The sequence below is a fragment of the Pipistrellus hanaki genome (genome assembly GCF_964339955.1).
Source record: "Pipistrellus hanaki genome assembly, chromosome: 4".
NCBI classification, from domain to species: domain Eukaryota; kingdom Metazoa; phylum Chordata; class Mammalia; order Chiroptera; family Vespertilionidae; genus Pipistrellus; species Pipistrellus hanaki.
Window position 1 is genome coordinate 48699045 of NC_140506.1, and position 23106 is coordinate 48722150.

General features: G+C 38.4%; 1 long non-coding RNA gene across 3 annotated transcripts in view; it reads left to right on the forward strand.

Annotated features, from left to right (window-relative positions):
* Nucleotides 1-23106, forward strand: part of LOC311621664 — a 164326-nt gene that overhangs the window by 135993 nt on the left and 5227 nt on the right. The window contains exon 6 of one of the 3 annotated variants that reach the window (XR_014794858.1): nt 13660-13790. The exons of the other annotated variants lie outside the window; for them this stretch is intronic. This is a non-coding gene — a long non-coding RNA (uncharacterized lncRNA). The remainder of the gene's footprint in view (nt 1-13659; nt 13791-23106) is intronic. 3 annotated transcript variants of the gene reach the window in all.

The following is a 23106-nucleotide window of genomic DNA, read 5'->3' on the forward strand; positions in this document are numbered from 1 at the left end:
TAAAAGTTAAATTGTTTGGGTAGAGGGATGCCCAGGTTGCTAACTCAACATTATTTGTGGGTGTGTTTGTTAGGGTGTCTCCAGAAGAGATTAGCATTTGAATTGGTAAAGGTCTTCCTCAACAGTGTGGTGGGCATTATCTAATCCTTTAAGGGTCTGAGTAGAACAAAAAGGTGGAGGAAGGACACATTCACTCTATCTGCTTGAGCTGAGATATCCATCTTCCCTGCACTTGGAGAAGTGTTCCTGGTTCTCAGGCCTTTGAACTCAGACTGAGTTACACTGCCAGCATCCTAGTTCTCCAGCGTACATATGGAGATTACAGTCTCCATAATCACATAAGCCAGTTCCTTTAATAAATCTACTCATATATGTATGTATCTATATCAGTTCTGTTTCTCTGGAGAACCTGAAAAATACAGGGAGGATACCTAATAGTAGACAAAAAGAGATATCCACCGTAGCTTCTCTGTCTCCAGCTTCAGCATCAAGACATTCTATCTTAAGCTAAGATTTGGAAATAGCCTAAGTGCCTATCACCAGACCAATGGATTAGAAAACTATCGTACATCTATACAATGGAATACTATGCTACTGTAAAAAAGAAGGGAGTCTTACCATTTGCAACAGCATGGATGGAACTGGAGAGCATTATGCTAAGCAAAATAAGCAAGTAAAAAAAAAATAGACATCACATGATCTCACTCACTTGTGGAATCTAATGAACAACATACACTGATGAACATAAGTAGAACTAGCATCATAGAAGCATCGAACAGACTGTCCAACCTATGAAGGAAGGTGGGTGGTGAGGTGGTAAAAGATCAAGCAAAGGATTTGTATGCATGCATATGAGCATAACTAATAGACACAGACAATATAGGGGTTATGGCATAATCACAACTTAAACACATATTGTATTTTTTTTTCCAATTTAACAAATATGTTTTCTATTTCTAGTAGGGGTTATTTTCCAACAGGGTCCCAGAATTGTTAAGAAAAATAAGGTTGAAAAAATTAAAATTAAAGAAATGAATAAAAACAAAAAAGAAAAATAATGTTGAGTCTCTGATATGTGATCTTTGGACTGGAACACATGGTGTTCCCCAGATTCTTTGTCAAAGTCAAAGGATGAATCCACTGAAGAAAGCATAGCAAAGGTGGACATTTATTGAAGAATAAGTACAGACTCCCACATGGGGAAGGGGAAAGAATCTCACAGCAGACACCCATGTGGGGAGGGGGAAAGAGCCCCTGTTGGAGCCTGGTAGATCTGCAGCATCTTGTTTCCAAATGCCCAGAGTTGTGTAAAAGGGGTTCAATATATGATATCTGTAGACCATGCCAATTACATAGGATAGAAGATACCAGAAAGAAAAAAACACACAGAGTGGATGATGAGACAACAAATATGCTAGCAGGGCAGCTTAATTTAGGAAAGTGATTAAATGGAAAAGAAGGCAGAGAAAGGTCAACAGCTATAGCTTTAGAGAAGGACATGAACTTATTAATTTCTTTTTCTCTTCCCTCTTTCTCCATGGAAAGTGAAAATAGACTGATTCTGATGGCAGTAAATCTTTGACCACCCTAGCCTAGTTCATTTGCACCAGTAAGCAAAGTAATACTAGAAGAGACCTGGAATTAGGAATTAGATCTTTTTGCCCTGATCCTGGTTGACTGTTTATACTGTCATAATTAATTTGATGTTTTGAGGTCTTAGTTTTCTCTTCTGTAAAGAAGGTGAAGAATACATGTCTTACTTTTCCCCAGGGGTTTCAGACTGAATTGAAATAGTATTTGTTCACTTATTTACCTTATTTTTTCATTTAAGAGATATCTATTGTCTACCACACACGAAGCACTGTTCTGGGTCCTGGGGATATACTGTAGAAGTGAATAGTGCAGACAAGTCCCTGCTCTTATGGAGTTTTGATTTTGACAATAGGAAAAAGGTAAATAAATAGGCAAATGTATAATATATCAGGTATTGATAAGTACTATGAAAAAGAGACTTAAGATTAATAGCTGAGGCAGACCAAATTACTTAAAAAGCTTTATAAAATCTAAAGAGCTATACAGATGTAAGATTTTACCCTAATTTCAAGCTTCACTAATTAATAGGATTTAGCTCAAGGTCTTTGGCTCTGGAAAATATATTCAGTTCTTTCAAACAAGGGGAATTCTCACTATTGCTCATTATAAGTTTAGCCTTTTTTAAAAGGCCCTATTTCCCTCCTTTTTCTATGTCCTATATTGACTTGACACTACTGTGAAAGGGCTCATTCCCTTTAAAACAGAGAGAGTGAAGTCAGTGTCATCAATATCTAGAATTTGAGTGTTTCCTGAATCCTAATTCTAGTCTTCCTCTTTCTATGTCTTTGGAAAGTTCTCTCTCTTTTTATTCCGTTCTGGAAAACAGGGTCAATCCATTTTTGTGGGTTACTCGGTGCTTTGTTTTGTTCTTAGGCCTGATGAGGATGAAATTATGCTGCCTTTATAGGTGCCGTGTATTAAATATTAATCTTCAATAGTGGTTATACTCAGTTCATTTTATGTAATTTTTTGGTTAATGTTAAAAACACTTTTAAAACATTTATGAATGTGTCTGTAAATTGAAAGCATGTCTTTGAATAGGGAGAATAGAAAATTGCTCTATTCTTCCACTGGGGTGAACGCAATTGAATTACAAAGTGATACTGAGAAGTCAATGGCAGAGTTTATCTATATAATAAAAGCCTAAGCAACCATTATGTGGAATGACCAGTACGACCAGTCACTATAATGTGCACTGACCACCAGGGGGCAGACTCAATGCAGGAGCTGCTCCCTGGTGGTCAGTGCACTCCCACAGCCAGAAGCCAGGCTCATGCTTGGTGAGCACAGTGTGGGAGCCTCTCCCACCTCCACAGCAGTGAAAAGGAGCAGTGAGCAGGCAGGCAGTAAGGAGCGAGAGGTCCTAGCTGAGGGACCTCACTTCCCCCCAGTGCACGAATTTCATACACTGAGGCTCTAGTCTATATTAATAAAAGGGTAATATGCTAATTAGACTGGATAGACCGGACATCATTCCAGACATTTTTCCTGACAAGGCTGGGGGTGTGGCCAGCCTGCAAACCACCCCGCAGCCCCTTACCCAGGTTGGCCCCGCCCCTCAGCAGGGACCCCACCCCAATCAGGGGTATAGATGGCCCCACAGCCCAGCAGGCCCCACACTCCACCCAGGCTGGCTCTACACCCCAGCAGGAACCCCCACCCCATGGGGGAGTGGATGGTCTGCAAACCATATTCAGCCCCTCGCTCAGGCTAGCCCCACCCCCCAGCAGGGACCCCCACCCCATTCAGGGTGTGGCTGACCTGCAAACACTGGTGGCTCCTCATCCAGGCTGGCCCCAGCCCCAATGGGGACACCCCAATCCAATCTGGGGCCCCCTTCAGGGCAGGCCAGCTGCCCCACCCATGCACCAGGCCTCTATGCTATAAAATAAAAGGGTAATATGCAAATTGACCCTAAAGGCAGAATGGCCAGAACAACCACTGGACCAGTGACTATGAGGCGCACTCACCACCTCTCGGTCCCTTCTCCCAGCTGTCAGTCACTGATCACCCGATGGTGAACTAGGAACCGGGGGTGGGTGATATCAGGGGGCAGGGCCAGCTGCGAGCAGCTGGGGAAGATGGCCCTGATCACCGGCCAGGCCTAGGGACCGTACCCACACATGGATTTCTTGTGCCGGGCTTCTAGTTTTAACAAAAAAACAGAACTCAACTTCAACTGGAGGATTGCTTCCATATAATACAAGAGTTGCCCCAGTTCTGCTAAATCAAGGTAATGGAATTCAAATTAATTTAGATATTCTTTCCATTAAGCTTGGCTACTCTAAAATGGAACTCCTTATGTTAACATTTAATAGTGACAGTTCATTATCTCTCATTCTAAGATGCTTTAAGTACTCTTTAGACAGTTTCTAGTTGCCATAAGGTAGCTGACCTGCAGAAATATTTCCCAAGCCTATTTAGCAATGACATTACCTTTCAAAAGTCAAGCAGGGGCCCATAGATCAATGCTGGGAACAACTCCTATAGAGAATTCTTCCTTCACCTGCTTCCTGGCTCAAAGAACAAGTCTGAAGAGAATCACTTCAGTGTTTTATAGAAGAATGAGCCCCTAAAGTGAGGGACAGGGTATGGATTGTGTTGTGACTTTGGAAACACCATGCTTTGGACCAGTTATCAGTTTCATCAGCTTTAAATTGTCCTGAAAGCTTACATCCAGGAACTTTTCTCTAGATTTGTTTCTCTGAAAATATTTGTCTGCATTTTTATTTTTAAAAATTGCCAGAAAATCTAGAAATTAAGATAACATTGAGATCACAAAACCTGAAATCTAATTTAATAGTCTCAGCATGAGGCTATTTTTAAAAACAATTGTTCATGATCATTTTCCTGTCTTCAATCTATTCTATTTTTTAAAAAAGGGAACTAAAGATTTTATTTTTTTGCAGTTTGTGAGAAGAAAATAAAGTTTTACATGATACAAACACCAACATAAATAGCAATTTAACTTGGTACTTAAATATTTATTGAAACATTACTTACAAATCAATTACTTATTTTGAAAACTAGAATTTGATTGTGTGTGTCATAATTTCTATATGAAACTTGACTTTTCAAAACTAAGGATCTTAACATTTACACCTAATAAACCATAAGGCTCATTCCATTTCTTCTTTTCTTATTTTTTTCTATCTTTTCTCTTCAGTTCTCAACCAGTTGTGCATTTGTGTACCTGAGGGAAAAGACAAGCATCTCTTTTGATTAAAGCTGTGCTACCCAGTTTGCTAGCATAAGTGAAAATTCTCAGGCACACTCTTTTCTTTTTTTCTTTTTTTTTTTTAATCTCCAACCATCTTGACCAGAACTTTCTCTACCCATACTCAAATCTTATAATTTGAAAAGAAAAGGAAAACATTGTTCTAACTCATTCTGGCTTGAAATGGGCTTTTGAGCAGTATTTACAAAGAGTCATTGCCATGACAATATCAAAGCCCTCAATCTCTATTCCAAGTTATGAAGAGGAAAATCTCTCATTCAAGTGACCCTGAATATTTCCAAGGTGTGAAATGTGAAATGAACCCATAAAGAAAGTGGTTGAGAAAAACCACTAAGCACACCCTTGGATTCTTTTCTCTGGTGTTAAGGGTTTCCATGTAACTCTCAGCTCTATTTGCATTAGTCCTCTGTTGAATATAAGAATTATAGAAAGCACTTTAAATAAGGAAATGGAAACTTTATATACTTCTATTCTAGATTCTATTGTAAGTCCAGACACATCTAATAAAATAAAATCACATTTGTATAGGTTAGTGGCACATTTGCTAAGAGATTAAAAAAATCCAATTTACCGAGGAATTTGCGAGATTAGTATTTAAAGAGCAATCATATCTGTTGCCTCTTTGAAACTGATGAAAGTCATCCTACAAAAAGAATTTCAGTATTTTCTGTAGTCCTAGAAAAAGTAAAAAAAAGAAAAAGTTTATGGTAGGATTTCTGAGTAGTAATTCAGCTTTTGGTATTTTTAAAACACTATGATAGTGAAATGAAATATAAGTATACTAAACTTTAAAAAAAATCGCTTTTTGAAAAGCTGTTTTGGGTTTCAGATGGAAATTCAGTTTTTTTCTTATTTTGTGGGAAGGAGTTTGGCTTTTAAACTACACAGTAAATCTGACCCTCGAGAGCAAGAAAATCTTGGATGCATGCTGCTCTAATGCTGTAAATTCTCTTCTATGTCTTCGCATGCTTTGGAGAATCTACACAAGATGAAATGTCTGGCTTAGGTTTTTCCTCTTCATTTGGGAAGTAAAGAGTACTACTGAACACATAGTTTAATAATTGCATAATTATTTTATTTTTTCATGATGCCAGCATGCTGCTGGTGAGGTGCAGTAGCACTGAGAAGTCATCTGAGAACTGAATTCTAACCACTTACAAAATATTTTCTGCAACCACCCTTCTTCCTTCTCATTTGCAAAAAAACATTTCAAAAATTTTTGAGCAATGACACAGCTGCACTGAATGAAGTGATGAAATAGTAATTTTAGCCCTAGCTGGTTTGGCTCTGTGATTAAAGCATCGGCTCTCAGATTGAAGGGTCATGGGTTTGATTTTGGTCCAGGACACGCCAGATTGCAGGTTTGATACAGGGCCTCAGTGGGGTCATGTGCAGGAGGCAACCAATCAATGTGTCTCTCTCACATGGATGTTTCTCTCTGTCTTTCCCCTCCCTTCCACTCCCTTATAAATAAATAAATAAATAAATAAATAAATAAATAAATAAATAAATAAATGGAAAAAATATTCTCGGGTGAGGATTAACAACAAAAGTGATTTTATAATCATAACTACATTACTATTTACTCCAAATTCAGTGCACTAAAGTAATAAACTTCACCTTGTTTTATATTCATAACATACATTTTTTTTTTTGTCTGAAAGATTTATTTTCTAAAAGGTTGGGAAACCGCATAAGACTATTTTACAAGGACAAATAAAGTACTCTACTTGAAGTCATGGGGCAAAATTCTTCGGCGGATTCATTTGCATTGTTATGGAAGGGTGAATTTCTGCGTCATAGTTTCTCTATTTTAAAAAAAACATGGATAAAGAGGCTCTTAACTAAGAAACTCAAATGTTCAAAGCTCTCAAAGTAATATTTTTCTTCTGAAGTTGCAACTTTATGAGAATGCTATGGCATACAGTATAAAATGTAGATGAGGGATATATTATAAAATGTAGGCAGGCAAGGTTTTCTCTTTTGTGAACGCTAATGAGCAGACCTTTCCCCTGACATTGGAGCAATTTTGCAGGCAGCATCTCAGTCTGCCAAGTTCGTGTGTGGTAAAGACTTTTTCATTTCAGGTGTCACGTTCCATTTTTCTGCTGCTGTCATGCCACACTGCTCAATTTTGGAGCTGTATGATTTTCTTTGTTTTTTTTAATCTTTAGAGTACTTTGGGCATAGTGAGTCCTTGTTAGAATTGATAATGATGGTTCATTTTTTCTCCTATGTTGTACATATGTTGTTTTTATGTTGGTTCATTTGTAAATGTTTACCTCAAAGTATTTGAAATATGTCTTGCGTTAAAAGAAAGGGGGGGGGGGAGAAAGAAAAAGACCACTTTATTGGAGACAGTGTGCTTAGAGTAGTCAGCAGATGCTTTGTTGGAGTCAGGAATTCCAATCCTGGCTTTATAAAATGTCCTTGGATAAATTATTTAACTTTTCTGACTCTTAGATTTTTCTTTTTTTAAAAAAAATATTTTATTGATTTTTTTTACAGAGAGGAAGGGAGAGAGATAGAGAGCTAGAAACGTCGATGAGAGAGAAACATCGACCAGCTGCCCCTTGCATAACCCCTACTGGGGATGTGCCCGCAACCAATGTACAGGCCCTTGACCGGAATCGAACCTGGGACCTTTCAGTCCGCAGACCAACGCTCTGCCACTGAGCCAAACCGGCTTCAGCTCTTAGATTTTTCAACTGAAAATTAAAAGGAAAAATTCACATTTCTCAGTGTTTCTGGGAGACAAATGAGATGGAGGAAAATGTGCCTAGTTTAGTGGTAGGTATATAAAGAATTTATTTTATTATTATTAAAGTTCTTAATAGAGGCTAGACTACTATGTAATTTTGTTTAAAATCTTCTTGAATATTTTTTAAAAATTAAGGTGACTAAATAGAGTGACCAAATGGATTAAGTTACTTAATTGTTATGTTTTATGTGGATAGAATTAGTGATATGTTTGTCTTCTACTTCAAGCATTGGTTTAATTTTTATCAGAATACTTGGGGAGTGGGTATTTTGGATATGTATGATAGAGAACCTACATTCTGCATCTTAATTTTAGCTCATGCTTTCTTAGTGCTGTTTTGGATTCTACCCACCTTTCCAGGGTCATAAACAGGTTTTGGAGGCTTATATATAATTCCAGGGCTCTGGGATGAGAATCTGCAGATTCTCCCTTAGTCATTGGTACACACCAGTCACTGCTGAGAATTTTTGAACAAAGATCAGGAAAAACTTCATTTTCTTTGCCAGGTCCTACATTAGTTGACTATTTTCATAAAGCAATAAGAGAAAGGTTCAGGATTGTAGGAAACATACATAAATCAGAAGAGTTTATATAGCAATACCCCTTTCATTTTACATTCAAAGTAAAATTAAATAAAAATCAGATATCACCCACAGTGGTTTCTCACAATGCTTTACTCACATTTTTATTTCTTTGATCTAAGCAAAAAATGAATCTTTCCATATCCACCTGATGCCTGGTCCTTGAGAAACAGACAAAAACAAGTTCATTCAAGTCAAGTTCAAAGAACACAGCCTACTCACTCTTCTTTTTGAGAGTGGAGTAAACTGCCTTCCTCTTTTATATCTGAGATGATTGAGAGGGATGACATTTAATTACTAGGATGTTTCCTTCCTTACTTGGGGCAAGCATCCTTTATTCTCTAGTGGGAATATTATAAAGTAGCAAGTTGCGGTAGGCTCCAATCTTGATCTTGTATAATTCCTTCCCACAATCAGTATGCTTGACCTGTGTAACCAATATAATCTCAGAGGAAATGACTGTGTGTAATTTCAGAAGCTTTGTCATAAAAGACATGTGGCCTTGCACTCTTCAAATGATAGTCCATCTTTGTCAAGTTCATTCCCTCCACCCCCACCCCCACCTGCCAGAAGAAAGCACATTGTTAAGCTTTAGTCAGCTGAGGCAAGACAGTCCAAAATTGTCCGCTTTGTGTCCACATGGCTCTTTGCTCCTTCATCTCTTTCTCATCTTCTGTGCCAGTCATGCTAGAGGTGGGTAGCTGGGGCTTAGGAAATGTTTTGCTGTTTTTGTGCCAAGTTTTAGAGCGAAATAAGTATGGGAGATTCTGTATTCTCTTCTACTTACGTCCACCGCAGTTAAGCCTTTCTCCAGGAGTCATGCCACAAGGCCTTACTTGTATGACCTTCCGAAATCTATCATCAACGAGGAGGAGAACTGCTCCTAGTGTTTCTGTGTGGGTGGGAGGTGGTGGGTAGAAAGGGATATATGTAGAATCCCACTGTTTCTTCCAATTATTTTGTCTCTACTCCATATATTTTCTATGTATTTTCTTAAATACTTGAAAAACAAACCCAGAAAGATTCTCAGACTTTCTGTTGGATTTTTTTTGTTGTTGTTGTTGCCTTGATTTAATCCTCCACTGAGGCATCCTATTTGTTTGAATAGGAGGAAGGGAAGAAGAAAACACTGGGAGGAAAAAAGTTACCACTTAAAAAATATTATCTCAACATTTGTGACAATTCTAACAGGGGTTTCAAGTTTCATCCATCTTTTGTCCCAAAACATATGTGAATAAAACTTACTGGAATGTGGGGATAGGCTTTGAGAATAAAATTTAAGTAAAGCTTAGAGACTTTTGTGGGTCCTAGGTGTTTTGGAAAACCTAAAACACCCCATTCTGCCAAAACCGGTTTGGCTCAATGGGTAGAGCGTCGGCTTGGGGACTGAAAGGTCCCGGGTTCGATTCCGGTCAAGGGCATGTACCTTGGTTGCGGGCATATCCCCAGTAGGGGGTGTGCAAGAGGCAGCTGATCGATGACTCTCTCTCATCGATGTTTCTAACTATCTCTCTCCCTTCTTCTCTGTACAAAATCAATAAAATGTATTTTAAAAATAAATAAATAAATAAATAAATAAATAAATAAAATAAAACACCCCATTCTTATCACCCCCGAAATAAAATATTTGACAATAGTATAATTTAGACACATCTTAATAACATAACAATACTGAATTCCTATAAACATTTCACAAATTTAAAATTAGTTCTCAGTGCTGTTTATTGCATATGCCTGCCAATTGGTGACAGTGGATCTAAATATCACTTAGAGCCGAAACCGGTATGGCTCAGTGGATAGAGCATCGGCTTGCAGATTGAAGGGTCCCAGGTTTGATTCCGGTCAAAGGCATGTACCTTGGTTGTGGGCACATCCCCATTGGGGGGTGTGCAAGAGGCAGCTGATCGATGATTCTCTCTCATCAATGTTTCTAACTCTCTATTCCTCTCCGTAAAAAATCAATTAAAAATATAAAAATAGCCGAGACCGCTTGGGGACTGAAGGGTCCCAAGTTCGATTCCGGTCAAGGGCATGTACCTTGGTTGCGGGAATATCCCCAGTGGGTGGTGTGCAGGAGGCAGCTGATCGATGACTCTCTCTCATCGATGTTTCTAACTCTCTATCTCTCTCCCTTCCTCTCTGTACAAAATCAATAAAATATATTAAAAAAACATATATATATATAGCCGAAACCGGTTTGGCTCAGCAGTAGAGCGTTGGTCTGCGGACTGAAAGGTCCCAGGTTCGATTCTGGTCAAGGGCATGTACATTGGTTGCGGGCACATCCCCCGTAGGGGGTGTGCAGGAGGCAGTTGGTCGATGTTTCTCGCTCATAGACGTTTCTAGCTATCTATCTCTCTCCCTTCTGCTCTGTAAAAAATCAATAAAATATATTTTAAAAAAATAAAAAATAAAATAAATATCACCTAGAGAGCTGTTGAAAATTCAAATGCTCAAGGTTCCCCTCTCTGCCTGCCCCCTCTCACACAGTTCTACTTCAGACTGAATTGCCTCTGTTTCATTTAAGGGTGTGGTCATTGTTATTCCTCAAGTTGCTTATCAACTTATTAACTAATAAGTTAATGTTCTCAGATTATTATGTTGAGTTTTGGAATTAATAAAGGAAGGAGAAAATGATCATATTGGCTGGGAGATTTGTATATAGAACTAAACAATTTATAAAGTACTGTCAGAGGGATATATGTAGAATGGTAGGTGGTGGGTAGAGAGGGATATATGAAGTGGAGCAAAGCTCGGAGACTCTGATGACACCAGTTATTCCTCTAAAAGCCAGTATACACCTGGAGTATATAACCCCTCTGTTACATGAAACAAAGTACGCATGGGGTGGGGGTCAAATAATAGCCAGCTCTTCCTGGCATTTTTCTTTGGGACGCAGACATCTCTGTTATGTTATGCAGTTTCCATGATTATCATTCCTATGGAATATATTATAAACGATGCTCCCTAGGATGTAGGCAACAAGACAGCTCTGGGGGAAGGTGATTGTAGGATGAGAGACAATCTGTGGTTCTTAGTTCTCGAATATTTAGACCCTGGATTCCCATTTCCCAAAAGTGGGCAGGTCCAGTTCTCTAGATTCCCTTGTGCTTATATATGCTTTATTCTTCAAGGGCTCTGCTCAGTTCCCTTTTCTTCCAGGGAACCCCAGAAGCATTTCATTCGGCTATGTGAAATAGAACTTAGAATATGTGTATTTTTAAAGCTTAGGCCTCGTTTTTATAGACTTATTTATAACATAAGTAAATGTTAGATTATTTTTATTGTATTATTCTATTACAATACTCATTTACCCACCCATGGTGACTCAGCTTCATAATGTATTGTTCTGTAAAATATTCAACTAGCTACATTTTTTTTTAACAATTGGGGAATTCTTGCTGTATATCTATGCATTGACTTGGGTTAGGTCTTTCCTACTGGTTTTTTTTTTTTTTTTTTTTTTTTTTTTTGTGTGTGTGTGTGTGTGTGTGTTTTGTTTTGTTTTGTTTTTGTCTTGATTTCTCTCTCCCTCTCTCTCTCCTTTGTACACTCACTCAGTGATTTGAAGAGACATAAGGAGGAAAGCATGGAGAAGAAAGCTGGCCTGTTGTTCAAATTTGGCAGTATGCATTCTCAACATAGTTTACCTCAGGAATTATTTTAGAATTTTTTCCCCCCTGGAATTCTGGGAACCCCATTGCATTGAGTTTTTTAAGTGACTACTTTTGTTTGACTGGCAGTAGGTCCAGCTGAATTAGTTCCCACGGAGAGTTGAGAAAAGTCTGACTCATTTTTCCCTATTTACGGAGAAGGAACACATATTGCTATGCACAAATGTACAAGCATTTTTTGTTGGGTTCTGAAAATATTATATCTCATAATATTTTTGCAAGTGGTCAAACCTAAGCAATATGTTACACACATTTTATCATTTAATAAAACTAAGCCACCAGCCAAGATTTCCAACTTTTCATTGAACATTCCAGTAGGCTTCAGAAGGGTCACCATATTCTATATCAGCGGTCTCCAACCTTTTGGATCTCATGGACCACCAGTGGTCCACGGACTACCAGTTGGCAACTGCTGTTCTATATGATAGAAGAGGTACACAGTTCTGTATAGCAGCCAACACAGGTAACTTCTCTCCTAGAGTTTTCATCATTCACTGAAATGCTCCATCTCCTTAACATTTCTAAATTTAAAACATTTGACTGCTTATGACACCTTGCCAAGACTTCTGGGCAAATGAGCATCTCCAGAGAAAAGCTTCATCAGTTAACAGGGAAATATTCTCCAATGTTTCCTCTATTTGTGGACCATTCACAAAGTGAAAAGATACTTCCCTGTGTCTGTTACTCTGGTGAATACTGAAGCAAGCATTCTATAGATAGAAATTTACAATATAAAATGAAATGCATAATAGACATAACTTTTTATTTCAAAAAGAAAAAGATTTGTAATCTTATATGGCCACATTTAATATCATAGCTTTTTATAGCTCTCTTTTTAATTCTATATCTAACTCCATGAGACATATTAAAAATGATAATTATACTTTTGTATGGGAGTAGGATGAACTAATTTTGGGATATGCTGGGTTTTGGTCCATGTCACACTATTTAGGGATCAATAGAAGAGTAGAGCAATGCAACATTTTGAACCAATGGGCTCACTAAGGACTTTTTGCCATTGATGTGACCCAGTTTGTTTACATGAGATTTGACAATAATACTGACAATGGTGAAGAAAAGCACCTCCTCATTTATTTGAAGACAAGATATCTAGTTTCCAGTGTGACACATGAACATTCTAAAAGCCCAGAAGAAATTTGAAACAAGTAATAAGAAAGTAGTCCCTTATTGCATCACAGAATCAGGATATACCAAACCTTTACTGATGTCGTCATCTCTGAATATTTTAATCTAGGAATCAAAATATACTGATCTCAAGATAAGTGATTCATTCAATATAAGTGGGGCTTTTATTTGTAATTGCTCCAACTTCTCAAATAGTGGGGAATGGGAGGGGGGGGAGCATTAATGAAATCAGAACAACAAAAAATTCTGTAACATCACCTAAAACTGATGTTAGTTTCAAAATATTCAAAGTGGAAAAATACATAAAACTTTATTGCTGTAAGCTATCCAACTTTGTGTGTAATAAGGCATGCACATGATGAGTACATCCACAGCACAACAAAATGATTGAAAAGCTATAAGTATTATCAGTTAAATCTAAATAGTGGTATTATGGAAGTTTTAAACCCCTTCTTTCCTATATTTTTCAAATGTTCTACCATGAATACTACTTAGTTTTATAAATAGAAGGAAAGTAAATGCTACAAAATATCTAAAGTCTTATACAAATTTTAAAAATAGTATTTCATATTAAAGATGAACTATATTTTTTCGAGTGTAAAACTACCCAATGTACAAAACTCTTAAATGAATTGCAGATTCTCATTACAGCATTTTCTTCTACAGGACTTGCTACATTTTCCAGCTTTGTTGTCCTTTTTCATTTCTCCACACCAAAGTTTTCCCAGTAGAAACAATACACTATCGTTTTGCCGTTGCTGGTATCTTCCACTCTTCTCACTGAAAAATCCGTGCCTGTAAGTTTCTTTAAAATGTATCATAAAACTATGTCCTTTCGGCAGGTCTTTTCTGATTAAATCTATACCAGCTTGATTACTTTTTACTGTAAATCTTCAGTTCTTGTGCATTTAATTTTAAAGAAATTACTTAATGGTTGTTATGTTGCTTTATAATTCTTTTCAAATCATTTTTATTAAAGCATTATTTTATATCTAGGGGGCACATTCTCAAAGTACAGAGGCTCGGGCTTTGCTATTTTCGTTTTCTGTAAAGCAACTAGGAGAGAGAACCTATACTAATTAAATGGCTGAAAATACATAGGCGAACCTAGAATCTTGTGTGAAAAACTGATCAGAGATATTTGGGTAAAATTCTGAACTCTTGGATGCTGGTTGACTTATATCTTTCCTGCTGCCGTCTGCTCAGCTCTGCTGGTTGCAGCATTGTGGGTTTAGAGGGAAAGTTTCTTGGCATCTGGTCTTTATTTTACATTATGGACTTACTGTTTTCAGAGACAGGAACCCTAGGAAGTTGGCCCAATGTCAGATTTCATAATGGCATTTTGACCATTAAGTAGTATTTGATAATTGGTTATTGTATTATTTTGAATTATTTATGTCTTCCAGTGTTAGTTCTAAAATCACACAATGTATAGGACTAGATGATATTTGTAGTGTGAACAATTACTTACGTTCTCTTAGAAAGTATAATGCATAGGTTGGAAGTTATTTCTTTCTTGCATACTTCGGCAGTCTTCTGTTTAAATAGTCTTCTTTTTAAATAGGTTCTTTACTCACTGAAATGTGGTATTTGACAAAGAGTCAGTATCAGTCAAAGTTTTGAGCAGGGAGCTAATACGGTGCTGGGTGCTTGTTCTTTCCAATAATGTCAGTTTTAGAAAGAGGAAATCCAGGAAACCACTGCTTTATACAAATAATAATCTGAGGGGGAAGAACTGGGGCTCAAGAAGGAAGCTACATAATTGACAACTTCATGTTTGGGTTCTAAAGAATGTTTTTCTCTGCATCCACACAGATGTACCTGTCCTTTGTCGTGGCTGTGTTGCTGCATGGCATTGTGCTGGTGGAGAGAGAGGGCTGAGAAATGTCCCTCACCAACCTTGAGGTTGGAAATAAAACATGGCTCTTGGGATGGCATTTTGCAGCAGCTACATCAGCTGGTGGCGTATTTCTTACACTCTCTTCCTGTCCTACTGTTGACTAAGCAGGAAGATAACCTAATTTTGGTAATTAGAAAGGTGTCCTTTGCTAGTGACAGAAGAGCCAATGATGGACTAGGCTCAGGCAGTCCAAAATAGCAAGCTTGTTTATGTTTTGTTTTATTCTGTTTACTCTTTTTCTTGAGTAGTGGTATGGCTGTGCCTGGCTTTCAACTTTACAGAATTCTAGTAGACACAAAAAAAATGTTTCTTTTCAGTTTATTGTGCCTTCCATATACTAAGTCTGGGAAGCACTGTGTTTGGAGTAGTTCCCAAATATAAAGTTTGTGAGCAAGTTAGCCATTACTGGAGTTGACCTACAGTCCTTTCTATAGTGTGAGTGCTTATGCCCCCAGAGAACAGAGGCACAGATGAAGCATCTGATTTGCATCCATTTTACTCCAGCCAGGCTCTCGTGCCTCTTCAAAATACAGATGCCGTGTTGCCATGTGTCCCTGCTGGATGTAAAACAGAGATCGTGCTGCACTTTAACATGTGTATCCAGCATGTTTGCTGCCTGACCCTGGGCCCACTGGGGATTGTTCACATTCATCCCCGACTTTTTGGAAACCAGCTTCTCTGTGTTAGGAACATAAAACTTGAAAGTGGCCGCTTGCAAAGAAAGAATGGAAACAATCTACAATACAGGGGCCTGGCCTCTGAGTACTGCCTTTCTCCTCTTTGGCTCTAAACCTAGTCCTTTCGGGTGCTGCTTGGTGAGAGCTGCTTGTGCCTGGGTAATGCAGACCTTCCTTGCAAGGCAGTCAGACAAATTCATTTTTGTTTAACATCGGCAGTCTTTGTTTATCATTGTCTAACTTGGGATGGCAAGTAAATGGCAAAGACAAGGTTACAGATGCAGGAAGAATGTGTGACTTGGTTTCTCACTGTTAAAGAAATTGTACCTGCCTCCATGGATTGTTGTAACATCCAAATAAGTTAGTACAAGTACAGTGCTCAGGCCAGGACCTGGCACAGGGTAAAGTTGAGCTATTATTATTAATTCTGTAGTTTGGGATTATTAATGTCCTTTCCCAGTATCTGAAAACAAAACCTAACTGCATCTGACAAACACACTGATTTCTGGAAACTACTGATTATGGGTTGAACGATCAGAGACTTTAGTCTATAAGTAAACTTTCAGGACTTTAAAAATGAAAACGGAAACAAATAACATTTATAATGCCAAATACTTGATTAAGGGGTCCAGGGATAAGCTAAGGTTTCAATCAGGGAGACTTATGAAAAATGCAAAGCTCTTGGGACCCTAAGTTAGGTGCTTGCATGGGATGTGTGTGAAAAATTAAAGGCAGAGCAGAGGAGTGGCCTATTAATTTGTTAGTTAATTTAGTATTTAGGATCAAAATCAACAAGGTACTAAAAAGGAAGGCAGTGTAAAAACACTAAAATATTCTGGTAAGATAACTGTAAAGTGGTTAGCTGTGGCTTCCCATAGACACTTGAAATGGTAGGAGAACAAATCACAGTGTTGGAAACATCAAAATGTTCTCTTTGGTAAAGTTGTACTCATGCGTGCCCAGACCCCGCACTCCCCTGAATGGGTCCCTGGCCCTGTCCCACCACACCTGGTTACTGCTTTGTTGGAGCATGCACATCCCACTACCTCCAGAAGCACTGTGTGGAAGACACTGATACAAATTAATATTTATAGCCAGCAGTTCACATGCACATTCACAGCATGTATTTTAGTATAAAATTTTCCTACTTAAGACTGAGCTTTATAATTTCAATGCTACGTGGATTTTAAAGTTCATTTTCTCCCTGCCTCTTACTTGGTGGGTGCTTTTGGTTATAAACTTAGTGCCAGATGTCACCTAACATGCCTTGGTATCACTGTAGAAAAAATAGTCTAAGGGTTACTCCTTTGTTGTGTTTTTTATTTCAAGGTAAATCCACCACCTTACCTCCAGCTACCAGCAACCGTAGACCTGATTTTTTTTTCCCAATTTTTTTTCCTTTTTCATAATATCACATAAATTGAATAAGTCATTATGTAATTTCTTGAGTCTGACTTTTTTTCTCTTAGCACAATGCTTTAAAGATCACCCATGCTGTTGTGTATATCTATAATTCTTTTTTTTTTAATTGCTATATAGATAAAAACAGTTTATTTAGCAGTTGAGGGATATTTTGTGTTGTTTTTAGCTTTTAGCATTTATGAATAAAGTCGCTGTCAGCATTCATATGAAGGTTTTTGTATACACAATTTTTTATATTTGCAAAGTATATAACTACTTGGAAGTTCAACTTTCTAAGAATCTGCCATATTTTTTTCCAAAGTAGAATTGCCACTAGCAACATATGTGTTCAAACTGCTTTGCACCTTCATTAGCACCTGACATTGTCATATATAATTTGAGCCATCCTAAAAGGTGTGTAGTAGTATCTCATTGTGTCTTTCAAATTTTAAGTTTATAAGGTCAGTTATGAAAGACATCAAATAATGGAAGATGTGTCATACATCAGGAAGATAGCTTCCATTGTTTTGTTAGCCTTAGACATTAGTTCTTCACCATGTTCGCCTACTGATATCGTACCACCAGGCCATCATGAATCATAAATCATAACTATGCAATACCCAAGCATAAATGGCATCAGCAGCCAGGTTAGAATCCTGCCATCTTGAAATTTATAATAAATCGTAACAAGTTTCCCCCACCCCCACCCCCTCTTTTTTTTTTTTTTTACACAGTGTGTCAGGTAAAATGTCTATCAGGGCAATATTTCTGCTCATCATCTCCAAATGGAAAAGAACCCAATTGTTTTTTGCAGCCTTCCAAGCCAGCCTCACATAGAAAACTGGCACTTTCCATAGTAAGAAGGGAATGAAAGCTGCTAGAGCTACAGCAACAGTTTACTTTTTATCCTTGCAGGAACTGGGCATCTTTCATCGTATCTTTATCTTGCTTATTTGTTGGGCCCTGTGATCATTTGCCTTTGTTACTCCTAATGATACCAAGTTTTACCGTGGATCGAGATCCTTCCTCTGTAGCTGTGTGAGAGTGAGGCGAGTGACCTGCCATGACCAGACCACAAGCATGTCAGCTCCTTCCTGACCTCATGACTCACCTCCTCACCCCCCAACCCCCACCCCTGCTAGTAATGCCCTTGCTCTTCTCTGCCTAGGAAGTTCCTGTCCTGCTTATCTTTCATGATAGATCAAATGTCACTTCTTCTAAGATGCCACAGTCCTCCACCTCCAGTCCTGTTAGTCATACCTACTAAACTCTGCTCTTGTTTTGATTGAAGACCAATTCCATTGCCTTGTCATTATCTATTCACATTTCTGTCTCTCTCCTAGACCCTGAACTTTTTCCAGGAAAGAAACACGTGTTAATCATTTGACTTAATGCATAGTTCACACTCAATAAACATTTTGACTATTTCTTTACATTTGCAGTATAGCTATATTTAAATGCAGATCTTTTCTCCAGCTTAGAAAAGAAATGATAGAAGCATCTGCCAAACCAAAACTTTTGTTTATTAAACCCACACATACGTAGTTTGGCAAAGTGGTGGTTGTAAGTTTCCATTGATCCTGGATAGAAGTGGATTCCTCTCATCCTTACACTTACCCAGCCAATGTGGTTATAAACCTCATGCAATGAAAAAGAAAAGTCAAAGAATTAAAAGAATTCTGTGACCCTTGTCTCCATTATTACACTTTGATATGTAATTGTTTTAACCATGCCAGCATAAAGATGGGACTAAACAAAGAATTGTTTAGTATGAACATATCCCATGCACGACCTGGGACATACTTATACTAAAAAAAAAAAATGTTTATTGTGTATCTGAAATTCAATTTAACTAGGTGTCCTATATTTTATCTGGCAACTGTAACCAAAGTGAAATACCTTCACTTGGCACACTGTAATGACAGATAGGGAATAATCAGTTGTCTTGCAACTCAGTTCAGAAATATATACAAACAGTGCGAGGTTAGACTGGCCAATCAAAAGTCACCTCAGCTGGATAATCATCTTGGCCAGTGTAGGGTACAAGACCAGGAAGAGGACTGAGATCAGAAAGAGAAGCAGGAGCAGTGAAGTCACTAACCTGTGGCCATTTGGGACATGTAAAGGTCTGTCACTATGGTAAAAAAAAAAAAAAAAAAAAAAAAAAAAAAAAAAAAAAGGCACATGTGTGCTAGTCTTTTCAGTGAGAATAGAGGTCTATTGCCTTCCCTTTGAATGTGGGAGGGCTCTGTAACTGCTGTGATGAATAGAATAATAGTAGAAGTGACACTGTGCCAGTTTCTGAGCCTAGCTCCAAATGCTCTACTTCAGAACCTGCTTTTTTGGGAGCCATGAGTCTTCACAGACGATGTCTAACTCCCCTGACACTCTGTCACAGAGACCTTGTGTGGGAACCTGTGTGGACAGGCAGATAAGCCAACCCTTGCTAGCATTCCTGTCAAGACACAGGTGAGTCGAGCTGCTGTGGACCCTCCAGACCCACCTGAGAGGTGAATGTCACCAAGGGAAGTTCCTTCAGCGCCACCTGGAACAAAAGAACCACCCAGCTAAGACCTGCCAGAGTTTCTGGCCCATGACATCTGGAGATATAATAAAATGATTGTCTTTTTGTGCTGCCAAGTGTTGGATGATTTTACAACACAGCAATAGATGACCAGAACAGCGAACACAAACAGTACATCCTACAATCCAGTGGTGACTTTGTCAAGAAAGGAGTGCCTTCAATTATTGAGTATTCAAACTTCTCCATTTGCTTGTTTGCCAATGAGATCTTGCTTGGAGTGAAATCTTTCCTATACAAAATAGAGCTCAAGACCAAGCTGCCTCATCTGAAGCATAGTTGCCTGAAATACAGACAGCAGCACCTGCAGCAACAAAGACACTTCTGCAGGTAGAGGTGAAGGCTAAGAGAACACAGAGGGAATCTGAGAACTCCCGCAGGGAGTGTAAGCAAGAATCCCAAAGGTGAATGATGCAAGAAGGACACCGACACTCAGATCCAAGACACCCAGGGCCAAAAGACGACTAATTCTATTGTGAGGAAAGATTTCATAGGACCACACCTGCGTTATATATGCCGTAATTAGTGATATGTATCTAACTTAATTGTCAAGTAAACCTATTTCCAGTTTTACTTTGATTCTTCTCAAACAAGGTCATTTGTTTTGTGGGTTTTTTTTTTTTTTTTTGAAATATTACACATACAGTCTCTGTTTAGGTATTATTGAATGAGAAGTGCCCAAACTTGGGCAGTCTCAAAAGATTATCTAGTTATGTCCTTGGTGTGTGAGGAGGGATAAATCTGACTCAGCAAGCCCCCTAAGTAACAGATGCTAGGGGATAACAGACACCCACCAAGCGACTCGCCCAGCTTGGGCATTGACAGGAAACTCTTTCACACACATTCAATTGCTCAGAAAACCACTGGTTTATTTAAAGTGAAGCATATCTGCATTGGAAAGATGTCATCCTATTTTAAAATTAAAGTCTAGCGTATTTATTCTGTATCTACTTGAAAAATAATTGTATTTGATGAATATGTATGATGATTAGAATAATTATTTAGTCATATTACATGAACCCTACTCCCAAGGAAGTGCAAAGCTTTTAAACAAGCCACTTCTAAAAATCATCACATCCTATTGCATGCAGCAGCAGTCAGAAGCCCTAATTCAAATGTTACTCTATTAACTTAATAGGCTGAGTGAATTCCTGGGTTAGCCGAGGAGGGCCCCTTGGAGGACCTTACAAGAGTTTTATTAGGAAACAAAGAGCACATATAAAGGTTTGGTGATATTTGTACCCTAGAATTATTCATAATATCCATTCACAGCCTACAAAGCTAATGCTTCCTTCAGAGCCAATAATGCTGCATGCTGGAAAGCAGATCAGCAATAGCTCCTATTTATTCAGTATCTATAATGCTCACCACATAACAGCAGAAAAGCAGTCATGAAATGCTATCATAGCATAGTCAGTTATTACAGCAGTAGCTTAGTGGCTTGACAATAAAATATCTAGACATTTGAACTTTTAAAAAAATCACAGCGATTTTTAGGCCTAGCAGCAAAAATGTGTTTATAACCAGAAGACGATTCATTTTCTGGCCTGTTAACCTTCTTGCCGGAAGGTTTCTCCCCTGGCTGGCTCATTTGATGATAAAATGATCAATTTCTGGGCATCTAGCAAGTCACTGTGTATCTGAAACTCTCTAGGGCAGAAGTGGGCAATTATTTTGACTTAAAGCACAGCTTAGTATGTTTGGCTGAACTCAAAGAATTCCCTTTGGGGCATGAACACTTTTTTGCTGATGGTTGATGACAATAGCTTACTCTGATTGACTCTATTCTTTTGTACTCGTATTCATTTCAAAGGGTCATAATCTTCTCATAAATACCTTCTCGGTTCTGTTCAAAGTAAGATGGGACTAACTGTTGTGGTTCAGACCTTCATCCCTGTTCTCTCACATGTGCTATGCCACCCAAGGGCCACAGGGTGAGGTGGCTAGACACTAGGTCTGAGTCAAGAGACCCAGATTTAAAATTCCCAGTCTCCCCCTTGCATGATGAATGCCTGACCTATCACTCAGCAGTTTGTTTCTTGGTTTCTTCATTGAGTAAGAGTGAGATGGTAATGAGGCTATCCTCTGTCGTCAGACTGCCTGGGTTCTCTGTGCTTCAGTTTCCTCATCTGGAAAATGATGGTTTTGATGTTAACTATAGTGCTTACTTTGTGCCAGCACATCTCCTAAGTGATATATATATATATATATACTCATTCAACTTCTCATGACAACTCTCGGAGGTAGATACTACTATTCTCATTTTTTCAGATGATAAATCTGACTGTCCAAGCTCATACAGCTGAAATAAGATGATGTCAGGGTTTGAATACAGGCAATCTGGCTCCAGAGTCTGTGTTTACTGCCTGCTCCATAGGTTGTTATGTTGATCAAAAGTTGGCTATACTATGTGTAAAAGAGATATAATAAGATCATACCCTACTGTCTCACAAGGTGTCTATGTATCCTAGATGTGATAGCAACACAAGAAGAACTTAAAGTGCTTTAGAAACTAACAAGAGTGTAATCTCCCCTGCAAAGTTACTCTAACCAACTGGCACCTTTGGGCTCCAGAACTTTCCAGAAGAAATTACATGATAGAAAACTGATTCATTGCATCAGTATTTAGTCATTCAAAAAAGTAAATGCCAAGTGCTCCAAAGTGCAAGTGCCTGGTGTCTGAGTCAGCTGACTGAAGCCAGGAAAAGGCCAGATGAAAGTTGCATTAACAAGCCCTGGAAAGCCCAGGGCCAGCCAGATGCTTTACCATTTGTGATGCAAATGAGGATCTTCTCAGATATGAAGAGATATCATCACCTTTCCTCTCTACTAAACATGTCAGAGATCCTTTCGAGCTCACCCTACTGAAAGAAGTTTCTGGAACCTCCATATTCCCATGCCCTGATGAAGCAGGAAGGCTCAGCCTATATCACTCCTCCTGAGCAAGTCACAGCATCCAAGAAACTTGGGCCAAAAATCACTCATTAAAGGGTCTGTCTGGTTGAATAAGGCTTTTGCCCAATCACCTGAGCTGGCTTGAGACTCTGGGATTTAATCTGATTTGAAGAAAGAGAAAATCAAATTTGCATTAAAATCAAATCTAACCTGACTGTAGACTAAACTCAAGATCGAGGAAGAAACACAGGCATTTCATTTGCTGCTCCCTATCACTCACTACATGTATCTCTTAATTATACAATTGCACAGTACCCTGCACCCCCCAAATCTCTATTTAAACTAATCTTACAGAAATAAACAATAGCTCAGGTGGCCATATTTCTTTTGAACACTTTCTCTTGAAGGCTAGAGGAATGCAGTTGTTGATTTTTTAATCTAAGGTTTAATACCAAGGTGGCACACTGGCTGCCTGAATCTGACGTCTCCTTTCCCACCCAGGGAAGGTTAGTATTTTGAAAGAATTGAATTAGTTGTCACCAAGATTTAAAAGACAGATGAATTCATATGAAAATCTAGATTAGTAACTTCGGAGGAATTGGAAGATTTGACCACAGTGTGGCCAAGATAAGTGGCTGCCTCTCCAGGATTCACCCCCC